This window comes from Dreissena polymorpha, chromosome 4, assembly GCF_020536995.1.
Source record: "Dreissena polymorpha isolate Duluth1 chromosome 4, UMN_Dpol_1.0, whole genome shotgun sequence".
In the NCBI taxonomy this organism is placed as follows: domain Eukaryota; kingdom Metazoa; phylum Mollusca; class Bivalvia; order Myida; family Dreissenidae; genus Dreissena; species Dreissena polymorpha.
In genome coordinates, this window is record NC_068358.1 from 91,759,162 (window position 1) to 91,783,266 (window position 24,105).

Here is a 24,105-nt window from a genome sequence, read left to right on the forward strand (position 1 = left end):
TAGAGTTTTTGTCTTGGTTTTGATGGATCCCTTAGATAACTGTATAAAAACAATATAACACACAGGATACTGTTACAATTGATGTAAGATAATAACATCTTAATGGTTAAGAGATTCTAGCCATATGTTTATATATCCAGTACAATGTTTAGACAACCATTTACTGACCCTTGCTCTTCAGAAACATTAGTCTCAGAAGTAAAACCTCTAATACAATGATTTTTTGTTTATTTATGTTGTTTTTCTTATTTATATAAATTTATTTTTGCTGAACAATTGCAATTTTATTTATATTGTAATAGAATTTCAAGCAAATTTTTTATTATTCTGTAGAACACTGAAACAATAAATGTATTCAGGAAAATGTTTTTGGGAAAATGTTCCCAAAGGAAATTATAAGCACCAGCGGAATCAGATCTATATTCAATGATACACTCTGTACATCATACTTCAAAACAGAGATATTTTCTTATCCCCCAGATTTTTTTCCGCAAAATTGATATTTAACATCTCAAGATTCTGGTAATGATTTCAATTACTTACTTCACCTGAAAAACTTTTACAAATTTAAGCTTTAAAAACATCAAGATTTTTTTGTTTGTTTTGTTTCCAAATTCTTTGTTGAATGCACCCATATTGGTATTGTATTTTCTGTCATGTTCCCAAACTGTCCTCATAACTATTCAAATTATTTTTCAATATCATTTTCTTGTCAAAGTATTTGTCATTAATAAAACCATACTTGAAATCCTCCAACGCTTCAAATTTTGTTAATAAAAATTGAAGTATAAAACAAACTTAATATTTTAAAACAAGTAAATCTTGAAGATGAACATCAGAATTACCCTTGCAAAAAGTTAACCCACTTTCATACCAAAACACACTTAAACCAACATAAAACTGTGTTTTTTTCTAAGTTTTTCTGAGCAGAAGTTGGTTTTTGCTAAGAAAAGCGAGTTTTATGTGAGCTAAACTGTGCTTAACTGAGTTTAAAGTTGGTTTTTTAAAGTAGATGTGTGCTAAAGTGAGTTTTTTTACTGTAAGAAGTTGGTTTTGTATGTGTCAAAAGCGAGTCTTTTTATTTATAAGTTGGTTTATGTGTGTTTAAGTGTGTCTTTTTGTTTCATAAGCGAGTCTTTTACAACAGGAGTGGGTCTTTTTATAAACAGAAGTGGGTTTAAGCGAGTTTAAGTTGGTCTTTTTATAAATAATTTGAGAGCCGCAACAAGGCTAAAAGACTCACTTTAACACACTTTTCAATAAGTAACCCCTACCAGCAAGAAAATTACTAGAATTACAAAAGGTAAATCAAGCCAAAACAACATCTTGAAATAATTGCTCAATAAACAACATTATTTAGAGCCAATATTTCCACAGAGGTAAATTGCTTAATCGCCAACCGTGCTTCATATGCCAATAAAACAACATGCATTTTATGGCTATGTTTTATGCCACCATAGATTACCAGCCTATTACTATTCACCTCAAAGATGAAACCTCCAAAATACCATCCATCAATAAAATGAGGCGAATTTTTTACCGCACATCACGAATATAATAACGACTGTAATTATCTGCAAAATAAATTATGAGTTACACTAAAACAACTTCTAACTTACTCCCAGTGTATGCGTAATTTCCCTGCACATTTCTGGCAAGTTGTCACAGGCAATATTTAAATAGTCAGCACAAGCTTGCCATCTTCCAATTAACCAGTCAGTTTACAATTTTGGCTGCCCTTGTATCTTTCCTCACAGACTGTGAAATCACAACTGTTTCAAAAACAATATAAGCCCAGGACGATGAGCAAAACAGAAACAGTCTGGCTATTAAACAGTCATCAAAATTAATGTTCACTTGCCACACATTAACACATGGAAACAATCTTTTGAAGCAAAATTCAAGGTTAATTTAGTACTAACTGGCCATAATTAATCCTTGAGCAGTTGGCAAACAATATTTAAATCAATCTTGTTCATATATGTATATATATTTTAGTAAATAAATCATGTTTAGTTTTTATATTTAAAAAATCACTTAAACAAATATTTTGCTTTGCATTTCATGCTTTCAAGATAAAATTTCACAAATACTACAGGAATCATCTAAAAATATTTAAAAACATATTTTATCACAACAAACTTTTTTTAAATCAAAGAAAATTTCTCTCATTAATTTTAACTGGTATTTGTTACCAGAAAATAGTGTGTAAATATACTTACATCAGAATCCTGCACTCTTATACAAATAATCTTTGACGATCCCAGTTTTAAAACATAATTACCAATTAGGCAAAATAATTTAAGTCTACAGTGAAATCACTGGAAGAAATAGGTTTGCACTGTCAGCACAAAGAAATCTCATTCCTTTTGGAAAACGCCAATAACAACAATAAAGACGGTGATGTTACTCCTACCAAGTTCCCAAAGCCATAAACCAGTCTCCCATAGTCTAATGACCTTTATAAATAACCGTCTTAAGTGTTTATTGGCGAAGATAATTAATTACATATTATGTAAACACTTTAATCTTATTTTGACACTGGTGATAATCCTTAAAGGCCATTCAAGAGCTTCCTTAATTGACACCTCTCCACTGCCATGATCATACCCTCTGTCCCTTTTAACCTTTTTGGCCTCCTTAGGTGAGACTGGATTAGTACTTTATCTTAGAAGTGCCATAATTCTGTTATTTACTGGATTTTTAGCGCATGTCGTTATAGAATTCATAAATTATAAGTCAATCTATCATAGGCTTCTACAAAGTTTGGTCATAAATTTTATTAAACAAGCTCCAATCTTTTTAGTATAAAAGTTTATGTTTAAATTAAAACTAGCTGAAGCAAAGAAGTCATTCTTTAATTTTAAGTAGCAAATAGAAGAACATTAAATTTTGTTTAGATGATCTTAATTATTGAATTGGAAGCAAAGAAAAGATTGTGTTTTGAGATCGATTATAAAATCAGCTTTTTTTCATTACTGAAGATATATTTCCATTTTTGATAATGTTGTGTATGTTGCACAAATACTGGTTCATGTATATGTATTCCATTAAACCGGGTGAATGAAAATGTTGTTGTTCAATGTTTATCTAAATGTTATCTATATAAATAGTTAACAAGATTTTGGTTACACTGCTACACATTAATAAATTTCTTAGAACTGGTAAACTATGTCTGTTTATTTGCTGTCAGTGGCATCTCGAGGGTACTTATGATGTCACTACTGGATTTACCTCCCCTGCTGTTACAAAATGTGTATCTTAAGTGAGGCAATTAACTATAAGCTAATAATTAGGGATGATTATCAAAGAAATGTTGTAAAAATATTGACCAGATGTTGGAAAAGTTTGATTCTGAGATAGGTCTGATGGCACTTCAAGTGTCAAATAGCCTGAACAACTGTCCGTGAGTGTTGATGGGCAATAATTCTTGAGTGTGCCTCTATAAACATATTGCTTGCAACCCTCCAACATTTGATGCACACATTTGATCTGACGGACCAGTACTGCAACCGTTAGTCATCTGTTCCTTTGAATTTACTATAGGTAAACAAACATGCATGTAAACTTCAGTTTTGGTCTGAATATTTGAACTGTAGAAAAAACTGCTGTTACTTGATCATCTATATGATAACACATTTATTTATCAGACTGTAGACTATTATATTTAACAAACCCTCACAATTTAAAGTACGAAATTTGGAAGATACGCTGATGATTGAGTCTTTCTTAATATTATTGAATATTTAGTTGTGTCAACATGTGATCATATAATCATTGTGAGTTCCCAATATTAAATAAAAATATATACACATGACACAATTAACATCCACTATTTCATAAAGAATTAACCAGTAAAGCATTGTTATTTATATATTTTAGAATATATATGACCTGTGTCATGTGAAAATGGGTCTTAAGCCTTATGGGGCATTCCCTAAGACTAGTCCGAGACGTTTCTGTGAGCTTTAATATAATACTGCAAAACATTGAGTGACTTTGTAGCAGCCCCTCACCAGACTGCGGGACTGACTGCATTGAGGGCATAAGACCCATTTTCGCAAGACTGACAGCTCATAAATGAAGATATACAGACTGTTATTTACTCTGAGAGTGGGAAGCTGAATTTCCCAGAGGGTAACTTAATATCTGACTTGGTGATTACTGAAAATTCAATATCTTTAAGTGATAAACATGCTCCAGTGTCAAACAATGCCCTCCTGTCATCAATTTTCCACAACATGAAATATTATCACCGCCATTGGGATCAATGTGCATCTGGGTAGGAATGGCGATTATCTTTATGTTTTAAATTATTTTTATTTTCCATCAAAGAAATATCAACCATTGTTTGATAGCAAAAGATCAAAAAAGAAAAAACACATCCCTTCATCATTAAGTCTCTCTTTTAAGCTTCCATAAGCAGTTACACAGTGTAATGTTACTAATATAAATCTTGTGATTATCATTTGTGTCAACATTATCTATGACAAACATGAAACCATGTTTAAATGTCATAACTTTATAAAAACAATAGCTTGATATACGTGAATCAATTAATTATAAAAATGAATAATTCCACTTTCCTGGAAAACCATATTTTGATCAAAATAATACCTTTTTTTCATATTAAAGACCACCTGCACAATTTCTTCAAATTTATTTACCAGTTATTTTCATAAAAACAGATAAATAATAATTTGAAGTATATCATGATCAGTGAGAAGACCTTTCTGATATCTAAAGTTGTCATTGGATTGCTCATGAATCTGCTTAACTCTGATAACTCTGATTTTGTTTAGGTTCATGTCAAACATAATGCTAACATAACATCAACATGCATAGCTATATAATGAATGTTATCTTTGCAAAATTGGCACCTGCATGCAATTGCGCACAAGAATATGTGTAAGATTGATAGCAATTGGCAATAATTGCCACATTATTATGTCCAGCACATAGTTTACGGTGGATTGCAACCTATTGCCAGATTCTAATTGATGACCTAGGCTACTAAATGACTGTTAATTGCCTGATAACTGCAAGAAATTAAGTGTTATGGAAAAAGAAGCCAAAGTAGGTGGAATATTTATAGCGGCTCCATGTGCATCAAGTAAATAACCAAAGTTTTCAGTAATTACCTGGGAGATAGTGATGACGATGTTATTGTTGCCTGTCGTCACCATTATTGGTGTTTCACATTTTCTCCTAAGTGCTTTGCGGTATGTGCTTTTGATGATGGTAATTATCGCAAATAATGTGTATCATGCACGTTAGTTAGAAGCCAGCTTCAAAGAAATCCAAGACTTATATATTTTTCTTTTTTATTTATTTACGCATTGTTTTAAGCATAATTTAAACTTTCCGGTAATGGTATCTCCAACTTGCAAGACATGAAATACTAAAAAGACAATAAAATTATCATTCACTTTAGTCCACAAAAGGTATGCACTTCCTCAGTCATTATCGTTATTTTATTGGCTAAGAATAATAATTAATTATCTAAACTAAATGTTGAATAATATTTTAAAAGTTCATATTCATCAACCATACAAAATTGCTACATGCAGTCAATATTTATCTTAAAATTATTTATTACTTAAAAGTTGTAAACAATTTAAATTGCATTGGCTCAAAAGTGGATTATTAGGAAGCACAACTCCTGGATTAAAGCCTGAATGTCAAAGAAAGTCCAAAACTGTATTTTAAAGCCCAATTTGTTGCAAAACAGTAACAGGTTTTTGAAACAAAAACTGACTATCTTTAAGTTACCAAACAAAACACATCATACCCTATTAATGAAGTATTTTTCCAGCCGTTCCAAGTATCGTTTTTCAATCATTCCAATACTAAACAGACAGTTGTTACCAAAAACAAAACTAAAGATTTCACCTTGTTGGTTGCAACGTTTCTACACCTCATCTAATTATGTCTCACTGATAACAAAACTCCACTAATTTTGTAAAAAATATGTAAAAACAATCATGCGGCAGCTTTATTTTGACAACCCGTAACCCGTATCAGTATGCCACCGTTTTTGTAAATCAGTTTTTGGCTTTTGTTTTACAATGAGTTATACTCTCCTGGCCAAAGACCAAAATGGCTGCAAATGATTGGAACAAGTCTTGTCAAGAAAACTTCAAATTACTTTAACAGAAAACATTTCAGGGAGGGCTAATTTCAGCAACAAAATCTTTTACAGTTTTATAATTCCTACTTGAAAGCAATGATAGTCTTGAAGTACTATAAATTTGTGGTGCAAAAAAATACGAGGGTCATTCAAAAATGGGTCTAATGGCGGAGGAAAATTTGCGCAGTCTGGTCAGGAGCTTTGCTATCTGCCGTAAAGTCACGCAAGTTTTTATGGTCTCATTAACAGACAGGGAAGCTTCTTACCTGAATGTGCTGAAGCGAAGGTTACAATGGTTGGAGATACGATGGACACATATGGAATATTAGACCCCTATTAGAGCAACGCAGCTCATAAACTACTAAATGTATACTAAATATTAATTTCTGCAAAATGAAATCATTTTACAATACAGTAAACTGCTTCTATTAAATTTGATGTGTAAAGTTATTGTTCATTTTCTTCAAATAAATATCAATTTGTTTTAATATAATTATTTTATTCTACTCGTTTGTGCATTTTAACCATAAAAAAAAACATCAAATGAATGTCAAATTTTCAATTTCATCTATTTCGTAATAACATGGGAACAAATTATAAATATGTATACAATTTTCATCCTAAAATTTTAAGCAAATATTTCTGGTAAACATTTTAAAAAATGAACTTAACATCATTAAGTATGACGAACAATCAAAATTAGAAATTATGATCAAGTAATGTTCAATAAATTGGTTCATACCAACCTCAAATGTTGATTAAATCCCAGCACAATTACCTAAGGCACAGTAAATTGTCAGATACACTGGTGACTGTCGGTGCCCAATTTCAGAAATAAGCTGGTCATTATGATGGCTAGATCACATCAATTGCTCTGGCACAGTCTCTGTAATAGGTCCCAAGACTCTGATAGGGCTCATTTCTGGTCCAATTGTGTTAGCTTTCATGAAACAATTATCCCCTTACATGATCAGGAGTAAAGTTAATATTTTCTGCCTTCTGCTTTTTTATCAAGCATTGAGCAATTACTTATCATAGAGAAATCTTCATCAAATAAGCCACCATAAAACCCAGTAGCCGATTTCAATGTGTTTTGTCTTGAGCAGTTCCACTATCAGTGGAGTGCAGCCTCCAATAGATCAGATTGTTGATTTTGATTGGTCAGACTGCTTGTAAAATGTGATGATATATCTATCTGGACCAATCAGTGCCCTAAGGACAAATGAACCAGCAGTCAGGTATCACACCTATCCAGTGGACAATTTTATCAGTCTCTTAATGGCTGTAATTAATAGTTTACAATATTAATTTACATCAATTGGCAAGATTTGTGCAGGATAACTATTGTTTAATACCAAAATCTTTGTCCAGATGAAATAAACACTGTATTTACAGTGTACAATTACTGGTGTTTTAGTGGTAACCAAATATGCAATTAAATAAATTGTATCAATTGCAATCACACCACAACATATGCTGAAATTGTTTCAAACATATCATTATTTCCAGAGATGCACAGCATGTATGGCTTTTAAGGCCTATGTCTTTGTTGTTGATTCAATAAAGACGGACATTGAAAAAAAATCTCACAGAACTTCTTAAGTGTATTTAAATGAAGAAAGTTTTGCATAATGCATCTGCTCTGAGATGAATAAGTCAATCTGCCAATACAAAATTTTAATATAATAACCAAACTATCCACATTAGTACCGATTTGGAACTACAGCTTCAACCATACTTGTATTTTATTTTAAGTTAAAACTTTAAATCAAATCTTGATTGTTCTATATTTCCAACAATATCAAATATTGCCTCGATACCACAATGTAAATGTATTTTAATGAAAAAGTACTGTAAAAGAAAAACAATTCTGCACAATTTTAATTCCATGGTAATAAAGGATTTGTTACATACCAATCAAAAGCCAAGTTGAAATCTGAACTTATTTAAACCTCTGGACATGCATGATTGGACAAATGCAAACAAAATCATTAGTTCTCTCTCATTAAAAGTAATCAAATAAATTCCAATTAAGTTTGCACTCAAAGCATCAAATTGTTGTTTAATTCATTTAAGCCATTCAGTAGTTGACAAGGCTTTTAGCCGCATTTGATTCTCCACGTTAAAAATATGGCATAACAATACCTTTAATCTAAACCGCCCAACTCCATTTCCTTCAAAAAAGGAATCAGAAAGTGTTCAAATGTTTATAAGCCAACAGAACTCTGAAGCATATCATGTTTTTTCATTTTTTACAATACTTTCACAATAATATTACACCGATTTTCAATTAACCACTTCTGTAGATAGGGTTGCAGAAGAATCAAGTTTCTCCTTGAAAAAGAAAAAAACGGAGACTAGTCATACGGGCAAGGACTTTAATTTCATGCTGGCTGATAATTGTAGAAAAATAAAAAGATGATTCCCTGTTATCTAACAACAGGTAAAGTAATTAGTTTTACACAAAATGTACTTACAGACCTCTTATATGATATTCAAGTTCTCACGTTTCTTGTGTATCCTTTCAATTAAATTCTGACTTTGATATGACAAACTTGCTAGTGAAAATTACTCAAAACAGTCATTTCGTCCTTAAGGTTTCAGTGGTCGAATTTATTTTTAAATATTTGATTGTTCACTTTCCTCTTTAATTATCAGAGTTCTTCTAGTACAAATAAAAGATTTCGTCAAAGAGCGTTTTATATTACTGCATTAACATTGCAGTGAAGCTTTTCTATTAAATGTTTAAATTTTGATAACCGTTACAATAATCATTAGGCTTTCAATGAAATGCAGCTCAATTTATAAATTAATTTAAACTAAACAAAATGTTATACAGTAAAACCTGAGGGCGCGGCCACACGAGCTATTAGCGGCATATCTTCCGTATGTGGCCAGTACAGGTCTGCCCGTTCATTTTTGCTCTTTAAAAGTCCATGTTAAGCACTATTCTCTGGTATGAAGGCCAGTCTTCTTTGACCAAACAACAAAAAAATTGACATGTGTATTACGGTCGCGTGACCCAATTACACGCTCTTGATAAAAAGACCGGTTTATTGCACATCAGACCTAGTGTAACAAGCAAATTCGTTGAATTGATATCCCCCACCAATATGCTTCTGGACACAAAAAAGTTATATTTGACACTCAAAAAAGCATTTTTTCAAGATACAAAGGGCCATAACTCTGTTATTAACAGATGGTGTACAATGCCATTTGGCGTGCATCATCCCCTTATCCATATATATACTCATACCAAGTTTCAATGAAATCCGCCAAAGCACTTCCATGATATGGCTCCGGACAGAGGGACGGAAGGACGGACAACGCCAAAACAATATCCCTCCACCGACGGCCGGGGATAAAAACTTGTGAATAGCGGATTAAAGACGCGTGGAATTAATAAAAGGTGGTCAAAAATTTTGCAAACTGTAAAAATCGCAAAACAATTTAAAGACACTTGGCCTGTGATCGTTATTTACCGATCAATAAAATTGATAAAACTGATTATACAGGGGTGTTATTTTTCCGCAAATCTGCGGATTTCCGCTGATCAGATTGTCCCAGGGTCATTTCTTAGAATCGTGTTAAAAAAATGGGGAGACGGTACGACCTATTACGTGGACCTATTTCATAAGCGGCCCAAAATATCTGCTGCCCGCGAGACCTCTCGGCAAATTACACTGGTACTAAAATTCTGCCTAAGCATTTTTTTAACGAGCGATGTCATTGGCTTTCGTTTCCCAATCTTCAAATTAAAATCAATCTTTTAAAATGTGTTTGGTATTTCTTTGTTGTTTGTTCTGCAAATAGCGCTTTTTTGAAGTGAAAATCAGAAAAACTTAAAGAACAAACAAATCTCACAAAATCTTGGAGATTCAAACATTAGGGATTTTTTTTATGGGAACGGTTAGAAACAACAGTGGATAAAAATCAGAAAGCAATACCACTTCTGAAACGATACCGAAGATCGACTGTCCTGGCAAGGCAAAGTGACACTTTTCCATGTGAACAAATCTTGAACTACGGATCCCGTGGTAAATTGTCGTTAGATTAACACTGTGACAGTGTATAGCGTATTTCACAGGTAAAGACATTGAGAATAAAACAGGATTGGAAACCTTTTAATTTTGCTCAGCTGACCCTCAACTTCCTTTAATTGTGCTAAGCAGCCAACCTGTCTTATGCAGCCAGTTTGGGTATGTCCCTTCACTGGCTGCTTACCACAGGTTTTACTGTACAATTATTAGACCTTTTTAAAGCACAAAATGTTACATATATATAAACCCTATATCATATAAGCTATATGTTTTTGTATTTCAAATTATAATGTAATATGATACACTGAATTTGTTCCCCTTATAAAATGGAGCTTTTGAAAAAAAAACTAATTGGTGAGGAAAGGTCACCATTCCAAAAGTACCATGAAAAAAAACAATTCTGGGGCGCTTATTCCGATCATGTAATAAGGAAGAAATAGACATTTTTATTTTGTTCCGGCACATCTGCTGCCAGTCTCCAAAATTGTCAGGGAAAAATTTATTCATGAAATTCGGCTTATCTTGTTTCAAGGTCGCAACTTTGGTGACAACTTTGGTCTGATCCTGTCCTGAAATCTGCAGCAATGGGAATTCCTTGGTGCAAACAAGGCATGTGACGAGAAAACTTGCGAGAAATAATATCTGTACAAAGAATGAAGCCGGTCATTGTGGTGGCATGATTAAATCTGATGTAGCTTTTCTGTGCTTGCCGTTACAAAGGATGACAATAATGTTTGGGACAAAAACCATGTCCGGCGAAAGATTGAAGTGAGTGCATTTATGCTCTGTGAGTTAATGTAGTCTGGCTGTATGGTTGCTTTAACCCTTCACGTTTACCACATAGATTCGTATTTTGACGTCTTTGTAGTCCCTTAAAAAGTGATAGTTAAAGTAAGACCTTTCTTACTACATTCAAGTTTTGAGGCTTCATCTCCAACACTTAACTACTGATGAGCAGCAAACAGTATGAAACCTGTTACTTGCAGGCTGTTCTGGTTTATATGCTCTTTGCACATAGCCATTTTCACTTTCCTTCTAAGTAGGAAAGGTTTATGCAAGACATTCTGGAATGTATAAATTAAATTGTAAATGTATAAATAACATATATTTGTGATATGATGTAATTTAATAACATTTAAGCTTTGAAAATTAATGACTTAATATTTTTTTCATAACTGGTTTGACCATAATCATTTCCATTCAGTAACAAAATGGCACTTTATATAATTAGAACAAGTGTTCTGAGTAAGTTTCATGATAAGGCAAACAAGTGATGTGTTTGTCAGAAACACAATGCCCCCTAATGCACCGCTTTTTTTTACCTTTGACCTTGGAGGATGACCTTGACCTTTCACCACTCAAAATGTGAAGCTCCATGAGATACACATGCATGCCAAATATCAAAATGCTATGTTCAATATTTCAAAAGTGATTGCAAAACTTTACTATATTAAAGTTTTAAATGTTTGAACTTTGACCTTGAAGGATGACATTGACCTTGACCTTTCACCACTCAAAATGTGCAGCTCCATGAGATACACATGCATGCCAAATATCAAATTGCTATGTTCAATATTTCAAAAGTGATTGCAAAACTTTACTATATTAAAGTTTTTAATTTTTTTACATTTGACCTTAAAGAATGACATTGACCTTTCACCACTCAAAATGTGCAGCTCCATGAGATACACATGCATGCCAAATATCAAGTTGCTATGTTCAATATTTCAAAAGTGATTGCAAAACTTTACTATATTAAAGTTTAAAAAATTTTACCTTTGATCTTGAAGGATGGCCTTGACCTTTCACCACTCAAAATGTGCAGCTCCATGAGATACACATGCATGCCAAACATCAAGGTGCTATGTTCAATATTTCAAAAGTTATTGCAAAACTTTACTATATTAAAGTTTGAAATGTTTGACCTTTGACCTTGAAGGATGACCTTGACCTGTCACCACTCAAAATGTGCAACTCCATGAGATACACATGCATACCAAATATCAAGTTGCTATGTTCAATATTTCAAAAGTTATTGCAAAACTTTAATATATTAAAGTTTTAAATGTTTGACCTTTGACCTTGAAGGATGACCTTGACCTTTCACCACTCAAAATGTGCAACTCCATGAGATACACATGCATGCCAAATATCAAGTTGCTATGTTCAATATTTCAAAAGTTATTGCAAAACTTTACTGTAAGGTTAAAGTTTTGGGACAGAATGACAGAATGACAGACAGGCCAAAACAATATGTCTTAACCCTTTACCAATTAGAAACATATTTTCACACATTTGTAGTCCAATAGAAAGTTAAATTTGATCTTACTAGATTCAAGTTTTAAAGGCTTCATTTCCAACCCTTATATACTGATGAGCAGCAAACAGCATAAAACCTGAACAGACTGCCAATTACTCGCAGGCTGTTCTTGTTTTTTGCTGTTTCAGTTTGCATATAGCCATTTTCACTTTGCCTCTGAGTGGGAAAGGGTTAATTTTGACAAAAAGCCTGTGCAGAACCAATACAGAGAGGAACCTTGGGGGCAAGATTTGAACACATTTGTTAATAGGACCTTCATATTATGACACATAACACATGCAAAACACCTGAGTCTTCAGAGCGAAACATTTGTAGAGTATTTATTGTTTACATATTAGAGAAATGCATAACCTTTAGGACTATGTCATTTTAACTTCCCAGAGACTTTTTTTTAAATTGGTAAGACGATGTTACATAACTACCAAATACCACCCAGACGGAATGATTATGAATAATTTGTGAACAATTCATGAACAGTTCATGAAAAAGTTCATGAACATTCATCATCCAGTTCATGAATGATTATTGAACTGAAAATGAGACTATTTATGATATTTTCATTTCATGAATTATTCATGAATATAAAAAGTTCATGAACTTAAGAACATTCACGAACACAATTATTGGATGTTCTTAAGCTCATGAACTTCTCATGTTCATGAATAATTCATGAAATGAAAAAATCATGAATAGTCTCATTTTCAGTTCAAGAATCATTCAGGATTAATTTAAGAACTAAAAGATTACTTTTTATGAATTGTGTTCATGAACTGTTCATGAATTATTCACAAACATTGGAAGTTCATGAATGTTTTTTTTTACTTTCATGAACTTTCCATGTTCATGAATAATTCATGTAATAAAAAGATCATGAATAGTCTAATTTTCAGTTCAAGAATTATTGATTAATAAATCAAGAACTGAAAGATTATTAATTTTTCATTAATTTTGTTCATGAATTATTCACGAACATGCGAAGTTCATGAATATTCTTAAGTTCTTGAACTTTTCATGTTTATGAATTATTCATGTAAATTGAAAAGATAATGAATAGTCTTAAGTCTCATTTTCAGTTCAAGAATTATTCATGAATAAATCAAGAACTGAAAGATTTAAAACCTCTGCAACTGATAGTTTCTGAGATTTTTAATATTTTCACAATATAAATATAACGGAAGTCAAGAAAGCCCCACAATAATTATTAATGTCATAAATCTTCTTAGGAAATAATTGTTGAAATCTTTCCAACATATGTCAAAACATCACTGGCAATGGCTTGGTACTGTATTCATAACTAATCTGTAGCCTGTCAAGTAAGTCATTATAGTTCCAAGACATTACTGGTATATTGTTACAATATTACTCTTGACATTTTATAAGGAATAGCAGGCATTATCTTTATTGTATCATTATTTTACTAATGTCTCTTATAGCAATTTATTGATACTGATAGCATCATAAAAAAGAGAAACAAAAAACATAAACTTTAATTATCTGAAGAGTTGACAGGTAAACATTAATTTAAAAAGAAAGACAAATAACAGAAGGCTATATAAAGAATAACCTTTTTGTATGCAACATACAATGAAATATCATTAAAATAAACCAACAAGCACTTTAAAAAATTTGAAATCAATTTCTCTAGTTATAATATCTTTATTGGCCACTGTGGCGTTTCATGCTATGCCAACAATTTACTTCATATAACAATGCAGCTGACTCCACTGACAGAATTATTTAAATAATCAAATCCCCCAACAACTGACTTGTTTTCTATCAATTCTTATAAAGGGCAGTGATACCCTGAACCCCCATAGATTGAGAAAACAAACCCATCAAAAGTGCCGTACATTTTTTATAATGCATTTTTATTGCGGCTTTTTATGGGAAAGCTCTTTATGGTCATACAGTTTTGATGGCCCCAAAAATATTATAACCAAAAAGAAAGGGCCATAATACACAGTGGACTTGATTCACTTATAATATAATACTCCATCAGCGGTTGATCTTCAATATGCTGCATTTATAATGCCCCCAAAACCCACATTAATCTGACAAAGAATATTGTCTAGACAATGAGGCTTTTCATATAATCTTCATTATCTTCATAAAAATTATCTGATTAGAAACATGGTCAAACATTGGAAACATTTTATCACTACTGTGTCACTCTACACTTGAATTACTGGCTCAATTTCATATCAAAAAGACATTTAGTACAAGCAATAAACTCAAGTCTTTCATTATAAAAGTATGGAAGTGTCATTAAAATATGCAAATGCCCATTTTGAGGCTTTATTGTCATTTAAGATATTTTTTTTCTGACTGCAAGGTGTTAAAAGATTAACATACACTGTAAAACCAATTGAATTTGTTTTCTTGCACCAATTCAGTTCACAGTAGCGATGTAAATAAAAAAGCTGTAGAATGTCATCTTTTGGGCTTTAAACATGGATCTCTTGTGGCTACTGTCATAGTATAGTGGTTTATTTTTATCCCTGCAAATCAATAGGGACACCATGTTGACATGAATTTGTCAACGGAATCCGACAGAAGGGCTGGTCTTTAATCATCTCAACAGTTGTCCACATTCTGCATTTAATTAAATTGAAATGAAAAAGCTACTAAAATCTCGACTCTGTGCAGATGAGAATTTTGGTGGACCTGCCAAGACTGATCTTAATGATCAGTACAAGAGAACATGTTGAGATGGAGGGAGAGACCAACTTTATTTTTTTGCCTTTTGATTGTATGTTTTTTGGGGCGGGGGGAATGGATTTTTTCGCCACACCTTTCCTATGTAAGTTGGTTTTCCTGAGATTACGGACATCATACATTACTTATGCCAATAACTGACAATTGCCCTACTTGACTTAGAGGTATAGGGGAGAACGGCCATAGATATTAAATATTGTGACCAACCCCACAAGTTATTTTGCCAGGCTAAGATGGAAGAAGATAATCAGGAGGAAACTCTACAAAGAGGGAAGAGGAAAAGAAAGAACAGGTTGATAAACATCTAAATAAATGAGTTGTGATGAGGTTATCTTGACATGATGATATGACGCTGATGAAAACAAATGCTTTCAATGCTTAAAATTGTTCCATCACTTAAAGTCTCTGTAACGCTCAAAATCAACGAAAATTTTGTTAAGTATTTCGTAAAATAAAGTTAACACCTTAATAATCAGTGTTCCTTATAGCAATATCCAAAATTTTGATTACATAGATTTTTGTAGATACAAAATGCTCGTGTTTATTTATTTGTGGCCACAATTAATTCCCGCGAATATATCTATTCATACGACACACGGACACCATTTTAGTGTCCATGTGTCGTATGAATAGATATGCAAAACAATAATGAAAACGAGCATTTTGTATCTACAAACATCTATTTTACCAGTCCACATCTGGCGTTGAAATTTCGGTAATTGCCATAAGGAACACTGATTTTTAATTGGTTAAGTTTATTTTACGAACAATTGTACGAAATGTTCTTTGATTTTGAGTAGTAATGTTACTTTAAGTAAATGATTATAGTACAACAAAAAGTTTAACAATTAAAGGGGCCTTTTCACAGATTTTGGCATATTTTGAAGTTTGTCATTAAACGCTTTATATTGATAAATGTAAACATTGAATCTTAAAAGCTCCAGTAAAAAATCAAGAATAAAATTAAAACAAGGAAAAAAAGTAGCCGGTACCAGGGCTCGAACCAGTGACCCCCAGAGTCCTGGAGTAGTCTGAAGTAAAAACGCATTAGCCCTCTCGGCTATTCCGCCGAGTATACACAGAATAAGTATTTTATACCTTATATAAGCAATCTTCCTAGTTTCGTAAATTTAAACGACAACAACTGTGAGAACTCTCCAAATTATTCAATCGTTTCGCGTTGCAACGCTTTATAATTTTTAGGTTTTCAAATCGTCAAAATATGCATATAATTGCTATATTGGACTATGGTAAATGTTCAGTAATACTGTTTCCTCACAAATATCATAACTAAATCGAAAATTTGCGAATCTGAAACAACTTTTTTCAATTTTGTCAATTTACCAAACCGTGAAAAGATCCCTTTAAGGTGAAATTGATTTAAAAAACAATGTCATGTTGATCTAGTAGTTATTTTAAGAATCAAGTTACATGTACAAGCGTGAAAAAAAACAGTGTTGTCATAAGATAAAGCATGTGCTGTGTCAAATAAGCTAGTTTAATAGAAGGTTTTGACTTAAGAGGCAATAGTTCATGAAATGAACATTCATCAAAACCTATTCTTGCAATTACTTCTGATCCTAAGTTTAACCTCTATGCATTTAACTGAAATATAGCCTCATTTTTATGGCTAAAAACTCTTAAATATCTTAACAATCATCAACATTAATCCATATTAAATGTAATTAACTGGAACAAAATATGTTTTGAGAACCATAAAGGTTATCATGATGAGTAACACAACACCAACATTTTTATGTGAAAGGTGTTTTTGGATGCCATTAATGACTGCTATTTTTGTCAAGCATTTTTTATTGTATGAATGAAAACGTATGGCTATTTTTTAGTATTTTTTGTTGTGGGAGCAGCGGTCCAGCAATTGGACTCTTTTTTAGGGATTGTAAGATCCCTGGTTCTTCCTATCCCTTGTTTTAACCCATTTATGCCTAGTGGACTCTCCTATCCTTCTGAATTGGATCAATTTATTTCCAAAATTAGGGATGTCTAGTATATTTATTTCTATATTTAGAATACTTCTTACAGAAATTCCTCAAAGCAAACAGGGCAGACCCTGATGAGACCCCGCATCATGCAGCGTCTCATCTGAGTCTCTGCTGTTTGCCAAGGCCTTTCTTTAGACGCTAGGTATAAATGGGTTAGTTTCACTCACACCAGTAATAATTACTCAGACTGTTTTGGGTACACAGGTAAAGCATTTCTATAGCAGACTAAACTCAGTTGAAATTTCAATATCCAGTTAAACAAAATAAATAAATAAAAGACACAAACATAACAATAACATAACAATTAAGTCCCCTTACCTTACATTTAATTTTTTTATCACAGTCTCGTCATTCCATTATAAATAATGCAATTTTGATTACATGAACCAACCAAAATTCACACCTCCTCTAGTTGAATCGCATGCCTTACATTGTACTAATTCCCCAACAATTTCTGATAATATTTATTGCAGAACATCTACTGCATATAAAGCATCTATTATCTGCTTCAATAACAAAATATATATATTGCACAGCGTCTTTATCGTCTTTATCGGTATGATAGCCAAGGAAGTCACAAAATTAATCAGACGATAAATGTAAAAAGGAAAATGTTTCAATTAATCAGTGTAGTAACAAGAATTCAGAGATATCATGATGTTTGTTGAGAACAGACTGATTGTGGATTTATCACTGGAGAGCATGCCTTGATTCTGATAGAGCTAGCGGGAAGCTGGCGGGTGATGGGAGAGGTAATCTCAAAGTGGTAATAAAACCCTTGGGCTCTGCTGTGCAGTTGATGTATATGGGTTGTAAGCAGTAGGTATTGCTTTGGTCATAATTTACTTTAATTGACTGGACATTGTGTGATAAAGTGTATTACTGACCATGATGGCCTTTCGCAAGTCAACTCACAGTGGGCCAATTAACGGGTTACAAGTAACAAAAGGACATTACCTCTACATCATGATGAAGATCATGACATTTTGGGAATTGGTAGATTCCAGGGAGACCATTGAGAAACAAAGACTATTGACAATTGATTGTTATTTAAAAAATTTACTTTTTGCATTTTGTACCATATATTTGTCTTGTAAATTATATAAAATTGTTTTACTGAAAATAGTTTGATACAATTCGTTACTGAATGAAAGTAAAATGCCTCAGATCATTGACCAAAAGCAATTTCCCTGCAATTAACCTTACCACCATAAGTCAACCAATAACACTTTGAAACTTTTGAAAAGCATCCTTTTATCAGACAGACAGACAGACAGACAGACAGACAGTTTATTCCGACTTATACACAATTACATCGTCTTCATACTAAAGTATATACATTTTTTATCTGTCACGTAACTAGGTATAACAACACAATATTAAATAACATAAAATACACATTTACGAGTACAAATACTTATAAACTATCAAGGCGGTAATAAATTGTATTAAACAGTATTATTTAAAATCGTATTTCTAATAACAACAGCTTCTTTGATATATTTACATACATTGTAAATAACCGATTTATCACAGGAAATTAATAACTTTTGGAATTGATATACTGATGGGTTAATATAAAATATACGGTTTAAATATTTTTTTCTTAAATCCGTGTAACAACGGCATATACATATAAAATGGTATTCATCCTCTATCTTTATCACTTGACCATCATTGATGCAATAAATAAAACACATTGGAATTCATTCAGCATCAGTGATAAAACATAGGCTAAGCTATGCTGTTGCATTACAAATGGCTGCCATGACCCTTTGGAAGACATTATAGTTTTTTGAGGTGTTCATCCTAATCTGATAAATGGTCCATGTTCCCTAAATTAACCATAGTGGAAACTTCAAAGGGACTATCTCTGGTCATGTTTAATGTTAATGTTTAATGGTGTTTAGCCAAGTGGACATTGGTAAGTCACCAAGGGCTGTGGTCAAATGAGGTGGTCTCTAGGAAATCAAGGCCTTATAGTGTGGGTAAAGAATGGTCCTTAACGAGCCTGTGAAGTCCACCAAGCCATAAATCTAGAACCACACTTTCCACTTTTATGAAAAAGTGTCATCTCTGACTACTGAGCCTGTGCCAATGGCATAATAATCTGTGATAAGGCACATGCCTTTTAAAGCTCAGATACCATCTGATATAATTCAGGTAACATCATGTTAACTCTTTATTATTTAGAATACATTTCATACAGAGGGGGTAATCATGTGACAGACAAGATGGCTACGTCCATGCCGAGTAAGGTATTTTCCGTCGTTTTATACCCTTTATTACTTGTATTATTATTTTTTATTCCGCTCACTTTCCAGCCATATTAGGAAGAAAATTTCTGGCTTTTATTTCATAGTAATATTCGCTCTATATCTTGGTGCGAAATTTCTTAGCGGGATGACCTCATTAGGGCTCCACAAAGAAAATTTGTAGGGAGTAAAGTCGAGATATAAAGCCAATTTAAATACTAAATAAACACCAATCACCTTTTTACTGATATGATCGGAAAGTGAGCGTCATTTAAAAAATAAACAGAAGTAATAAAAGGTATAAAACGGCTAAAAATAACTGTCTCGATATGGATGTCGCCATCTTGACTATCACGTGATAACCCCCTCTGTCATTGGTCAACAGTATCAACAGCACCTTAAATCCCAGATCAGCAGAATAAGGTTCTTTCCAATCTGTTTATCTTTTTTTTTATTGAAAAAACAATCATATACATTTATATAAGAGGTAACAACTGTTATCCACAGAACACACAAATGCATTCATTTAGGCACTTAAGGATAGTCCATCCATCATTTTGGCAAAAAATATATAACAATGTGCTTGCAACAAAAGCTTTCCAGCAATTACTAAAACCTGCATAGCATTTAAAATGGTTTTCTTTGCAAATCCAAGACAGTCTTTTACAGAGTGGTTATCTGAGCTCAAAAATTTTGATTCAGTTTTAAGCCTTTGCATTCTGGGAAATTTGTCATCTGCTAAAATGTTGTCTGCTAAATTTCTAAAATTAGCATTTTCTTCCATTTTTTTCAAAGAATACTATCAGAATAGCAAACAGTTTGGATCCTGATGAGACGCCAAGTTCTGTGGCGTCTCATCTGGATCCAAACTGTTTGCAAAGGCCTTCAAAATTCGGTTCCAGCACTGAAAGAATTAAGTTCCACCAGTAAAGGCATATTACGCAGCATACTTTCTCTTTTTCAGTTAGTATTTTTGTGTTGTTGTTTTTTTAAACTGATAATGTCAGGCAATAAGTAACCTTAAAATACACCCATCCTGTTATCGTATTGCAACATATTGACCACAATTACATGTAATTCGAGTCGTCTGCATACACTGTGAGGTCTAAATAAAGCAATAATATATACTTATATCAATATAAGTACTGATGGGTGGGTAAAAAACAATTATAAAAAATTTCAATTTGCTATAAGTGATATTTTATCCGATTAATGTCACAATACAGACGGTTACTCGAATTTCTGCCATTCTATGAATATTGATGAAGTAGAAGGTTTGGTACAAGCGCCAATTTTATTCTACAATTTACCAGCAATAAAATCCAAAAACCAAATTGACCTGAGAGGCTAAATTGCATCATTTATAACACATAAATCTTTATCTGTAATAATAATAATCGGTTATTAAATTTACCAGAAATGCTGCAAGTAATCATTTTTACAGTGTGCTTTAGGGTAGTGAGAAAGTTTTTTCTAGACAATATTGTTTTTAAATGTATGCATCAACAGTAATAACAACAGAAATCACACATTATTTCAATACTTTTTGCATGGAGGGAAAATTATGAGTGGGTCTCTAGAAAAACTGGGCTTAATGCATTTGCGTAATTAACGACTCCTCAGGTTAGCCTTTGCATTCTGCACAGACAACACTTTCCACATGTATTTGAATTTTGTTAAAAAATCATTCCTTCAAAAGAAATTTACGGACTGCACAGGCTAATCTGGGATAACACACATGCATTAAAACCCTTTTCACAGAGCGGTTCATTTATAATTATAATTATTATTATAAGATTAATCTTCAGAAGAAAAACGATACAAATTTCTTACCTCTTCCTTTCTGATTTTCAATTATGCTTAAGTTCAAAGTCTTAAAAATCCATTTAAATAAGACTTTTATATGAATAGCACACTGAAAAATGACAAATGAATTGTCCGGTTAGATTTCAGCAATATAAGAAGACTTGGTCATCAGTTTCCCTTCTTTGCAATTCTGAATTAGAATAGTTCCCCATAGCAACAGCACTTCAAATGTTATACATTTGTAAAAACCGTTGTAACACATTTGAAGGATAAATTACAAATAACTGTTCATGCTGAAACCTAATTATCACTTTTGGATGAGAAAAATATTTAAAATCAATGTTAAACAGAGACCTCATGGCATTTTGCAAGACATTCTTTGACACCCTTGAATATATATTTATTATGCAGTCTCTTGCGATAATGTTCTAATATATACAACTTGGAGAGTATGTTTTAGAGATTATTCCCCAGATTTGGAGAGTACATTTCCTGTAAGAGTATGCAAATGAGCTGATTTGATTGACAGCTCCAACTTGGCAGAAGAACCAGTGAAAAGACTTGCCATCTTCAATAAATGAAGCACAAAAACACCTCTGCACTTGAAATTTCGGGGTACACATTTTAGGAATCCTTATCATTGCAAACATAGAGTGGAATTGACTAAAAGAGCGTAAAACCTGCTCAAACACTGCTGGCAAAATTGCATAAAGATATCATCCTAGAGGCAGAAGGCAACATGTTTATGACCCTATAAACACTGGATAGGAATCTGGGTAAGTAAAACTGCACATTACTGCTAAAGGATGTTATGCCATCACCTTTTTGATGCTCCCATTAGAATGGAATTTTGCAATTATTGCAGAAAATGATATAAACACAAATATCTCATTTATTACTTTTTCTTCCAATGTCCATTTGCCTCCCTCATTTGGGGAAAATTAAAAAATAATTAAATGGAATAATTTTACTGTATGAACGGAAATTAAACAAGGGCTGTTTGTAAAACATGCATGCCCCCCATATGGGCTGTCTGTTGTAGTGGCAGCCATTGTGTGATACGTTTTTTGTCACTGTGACCTTGACCTTTGACCTAGTGACCTGAAAATCAATAGGGGTCATCTGTGAGTCACGATCAATGTACCGATGAAGTGTCATGATCCTAGGCAAAAGCGTTCTTGAGTTATCATCCGAAAATCATTTTACTATTTCGGGTCACTGTGACCTTGACCTTGTGACCTCAAAATCAATAGGGGTCATCTGCAAGTCATGATCAATCTACCTGTGAAGTTTCATGATCCTAGGCATATGTGTTCTTGAGTTATCATCCGAAAACCATTTTACTATTTCGGGTCACTGTGACCTTGACCTTTGACCTAGTGACCTCAAAATCAATAGGGGTCATCTGCGAGTCATGATCAATCTACCCATGAAGTTTTATGATCCTAGGCGTATGCATTCTTGAGTTATCATCCGGAAACCATTTTACTTTTTCGGGTCACCGTGACCTTGACCTTTGACCTAGTGACCTCAAAATCAATAGGGGTCATCTGCGAGTCATGATCAATCTACCCATGAAGTTTCATGATCCTAGGCGTATGCATTCTTGAGTTATCATTCAAAAACCATTTTACTATTTCGGGTCACCGTGACCTTGACCTTTGACCTAGTGACCTCAAAAACAATAGGGGTCATCTGCGAGTCATGATCAATGTACCTATGAAGTTTCATGATCCTAGGCCCAAGCGTTTTTGAGTTATCGTCTGACAACCACCTGGTGGACGGATCGACCGACAGACCGACATGCCCACATGAGCAATATACTCTTCTTCGAAGGGGGGCATAATAATTGACATTCCAAGTATTTTGCACTTCATTCCGCAATACTTAAGGATTAATAAATAAACAATGAGTAATCTGGCATTGATGATGCTTGGGAATAAGTTACATACAATTATTTTTTATTTTATGAATAATTACCGATACAACATCTTCACTTAATCACTTCACTTGTCTCGTAGTCTGGACGACCGTTGGGGCACCACATAGGATCTGGCAACCAGTTCTCTCCATTTCTCTCACCTCTCGGACTGTCTCAAGGCTTCACTGAGCCTCATCCCTGTCCACTCTGAGACGTTGTCCTCCCATCTTTTCCTTTGTCTGCCTCTCCTCCCTCCTTTTACTTTGCCTTGTAACATGCAGTCTTGGCAAGCCCTGACGATCATGAGACATGCCCATACCACTTTAGTTTGCGTCTTTTCACAGTGATCAGTAGTTCTTCATGAGACCTGATGGCTTGCCTTATTCTGTTTCAGACGTCCTCGTTTGTGATGCGGTCCTTGTAGGAGATGCAGAGGAGTCGTCAAAAGCATCTCATTTCCATGGCCTGTATCCTTCTCTCCAAGTCTGCTGTTAGTGTCCATGACTCGCAAGCATACAAAAATATGGACATGACCAGGGGGCGCATCAGTCTGATCTTTGAGCTGAGGGGCTATGTTCTTATCATTCCAGATGGTCTTGAGTTTTGTGAGTGCTGCTGTGGTCTGAGCAATTCTGGTGAGTATTTCAGGTTTGGATCCTGCATCTGTGACAATTGCTCCCAGGTATGTGAAGCTTTTGACTGTGTCCAGTTTCTCGCCACAGACCTTGATGTCAGTGCTGATGCCGTTGGTGTTGTTGGTCATTAGTTTGGTCTTCTCTGCTATGATCTGCAAGCCAACATTTATGAAGGTTGTGTCTAAGCGCTTCACTAAGTTCTCCAGCTCCTTTTCATTTCCGGCCAGGCCATCTATGTCGTCAGCAAAACGTAAGTTTGTGATTGTTCTGCCGCCAATGC

General features: G+C 33.5%; 1 protein-coding gene across 3 annotated transcripts in view; it reads right to left on the reverse strand.

Moving 5' to 3' along the window:
• Nucleotides 1–24,105, reverse strand: part of LOC127880171 (protocadherin gamma-B4-like) — a 69,654-nt gene that overhangs the window by 27,557 nt on the left and 17,992 nt on the right. Inside the window, exon 1 of one of the 3 annotated variants that reach the window (XM_052427422.1) lies at nt 17,527–17,738. The exons of the other annotated variants lie outside the window; for them this stretch is intronic. The gene's annotated coding sequence lies outside the window, so the exon portion shown is untranslated. Of the gene's footprint in view, nt 1–17,526; nt 17,739–24,105 lie in introns of those variants that run through there. 3 annotated transcript variants of the gene reach the window in all.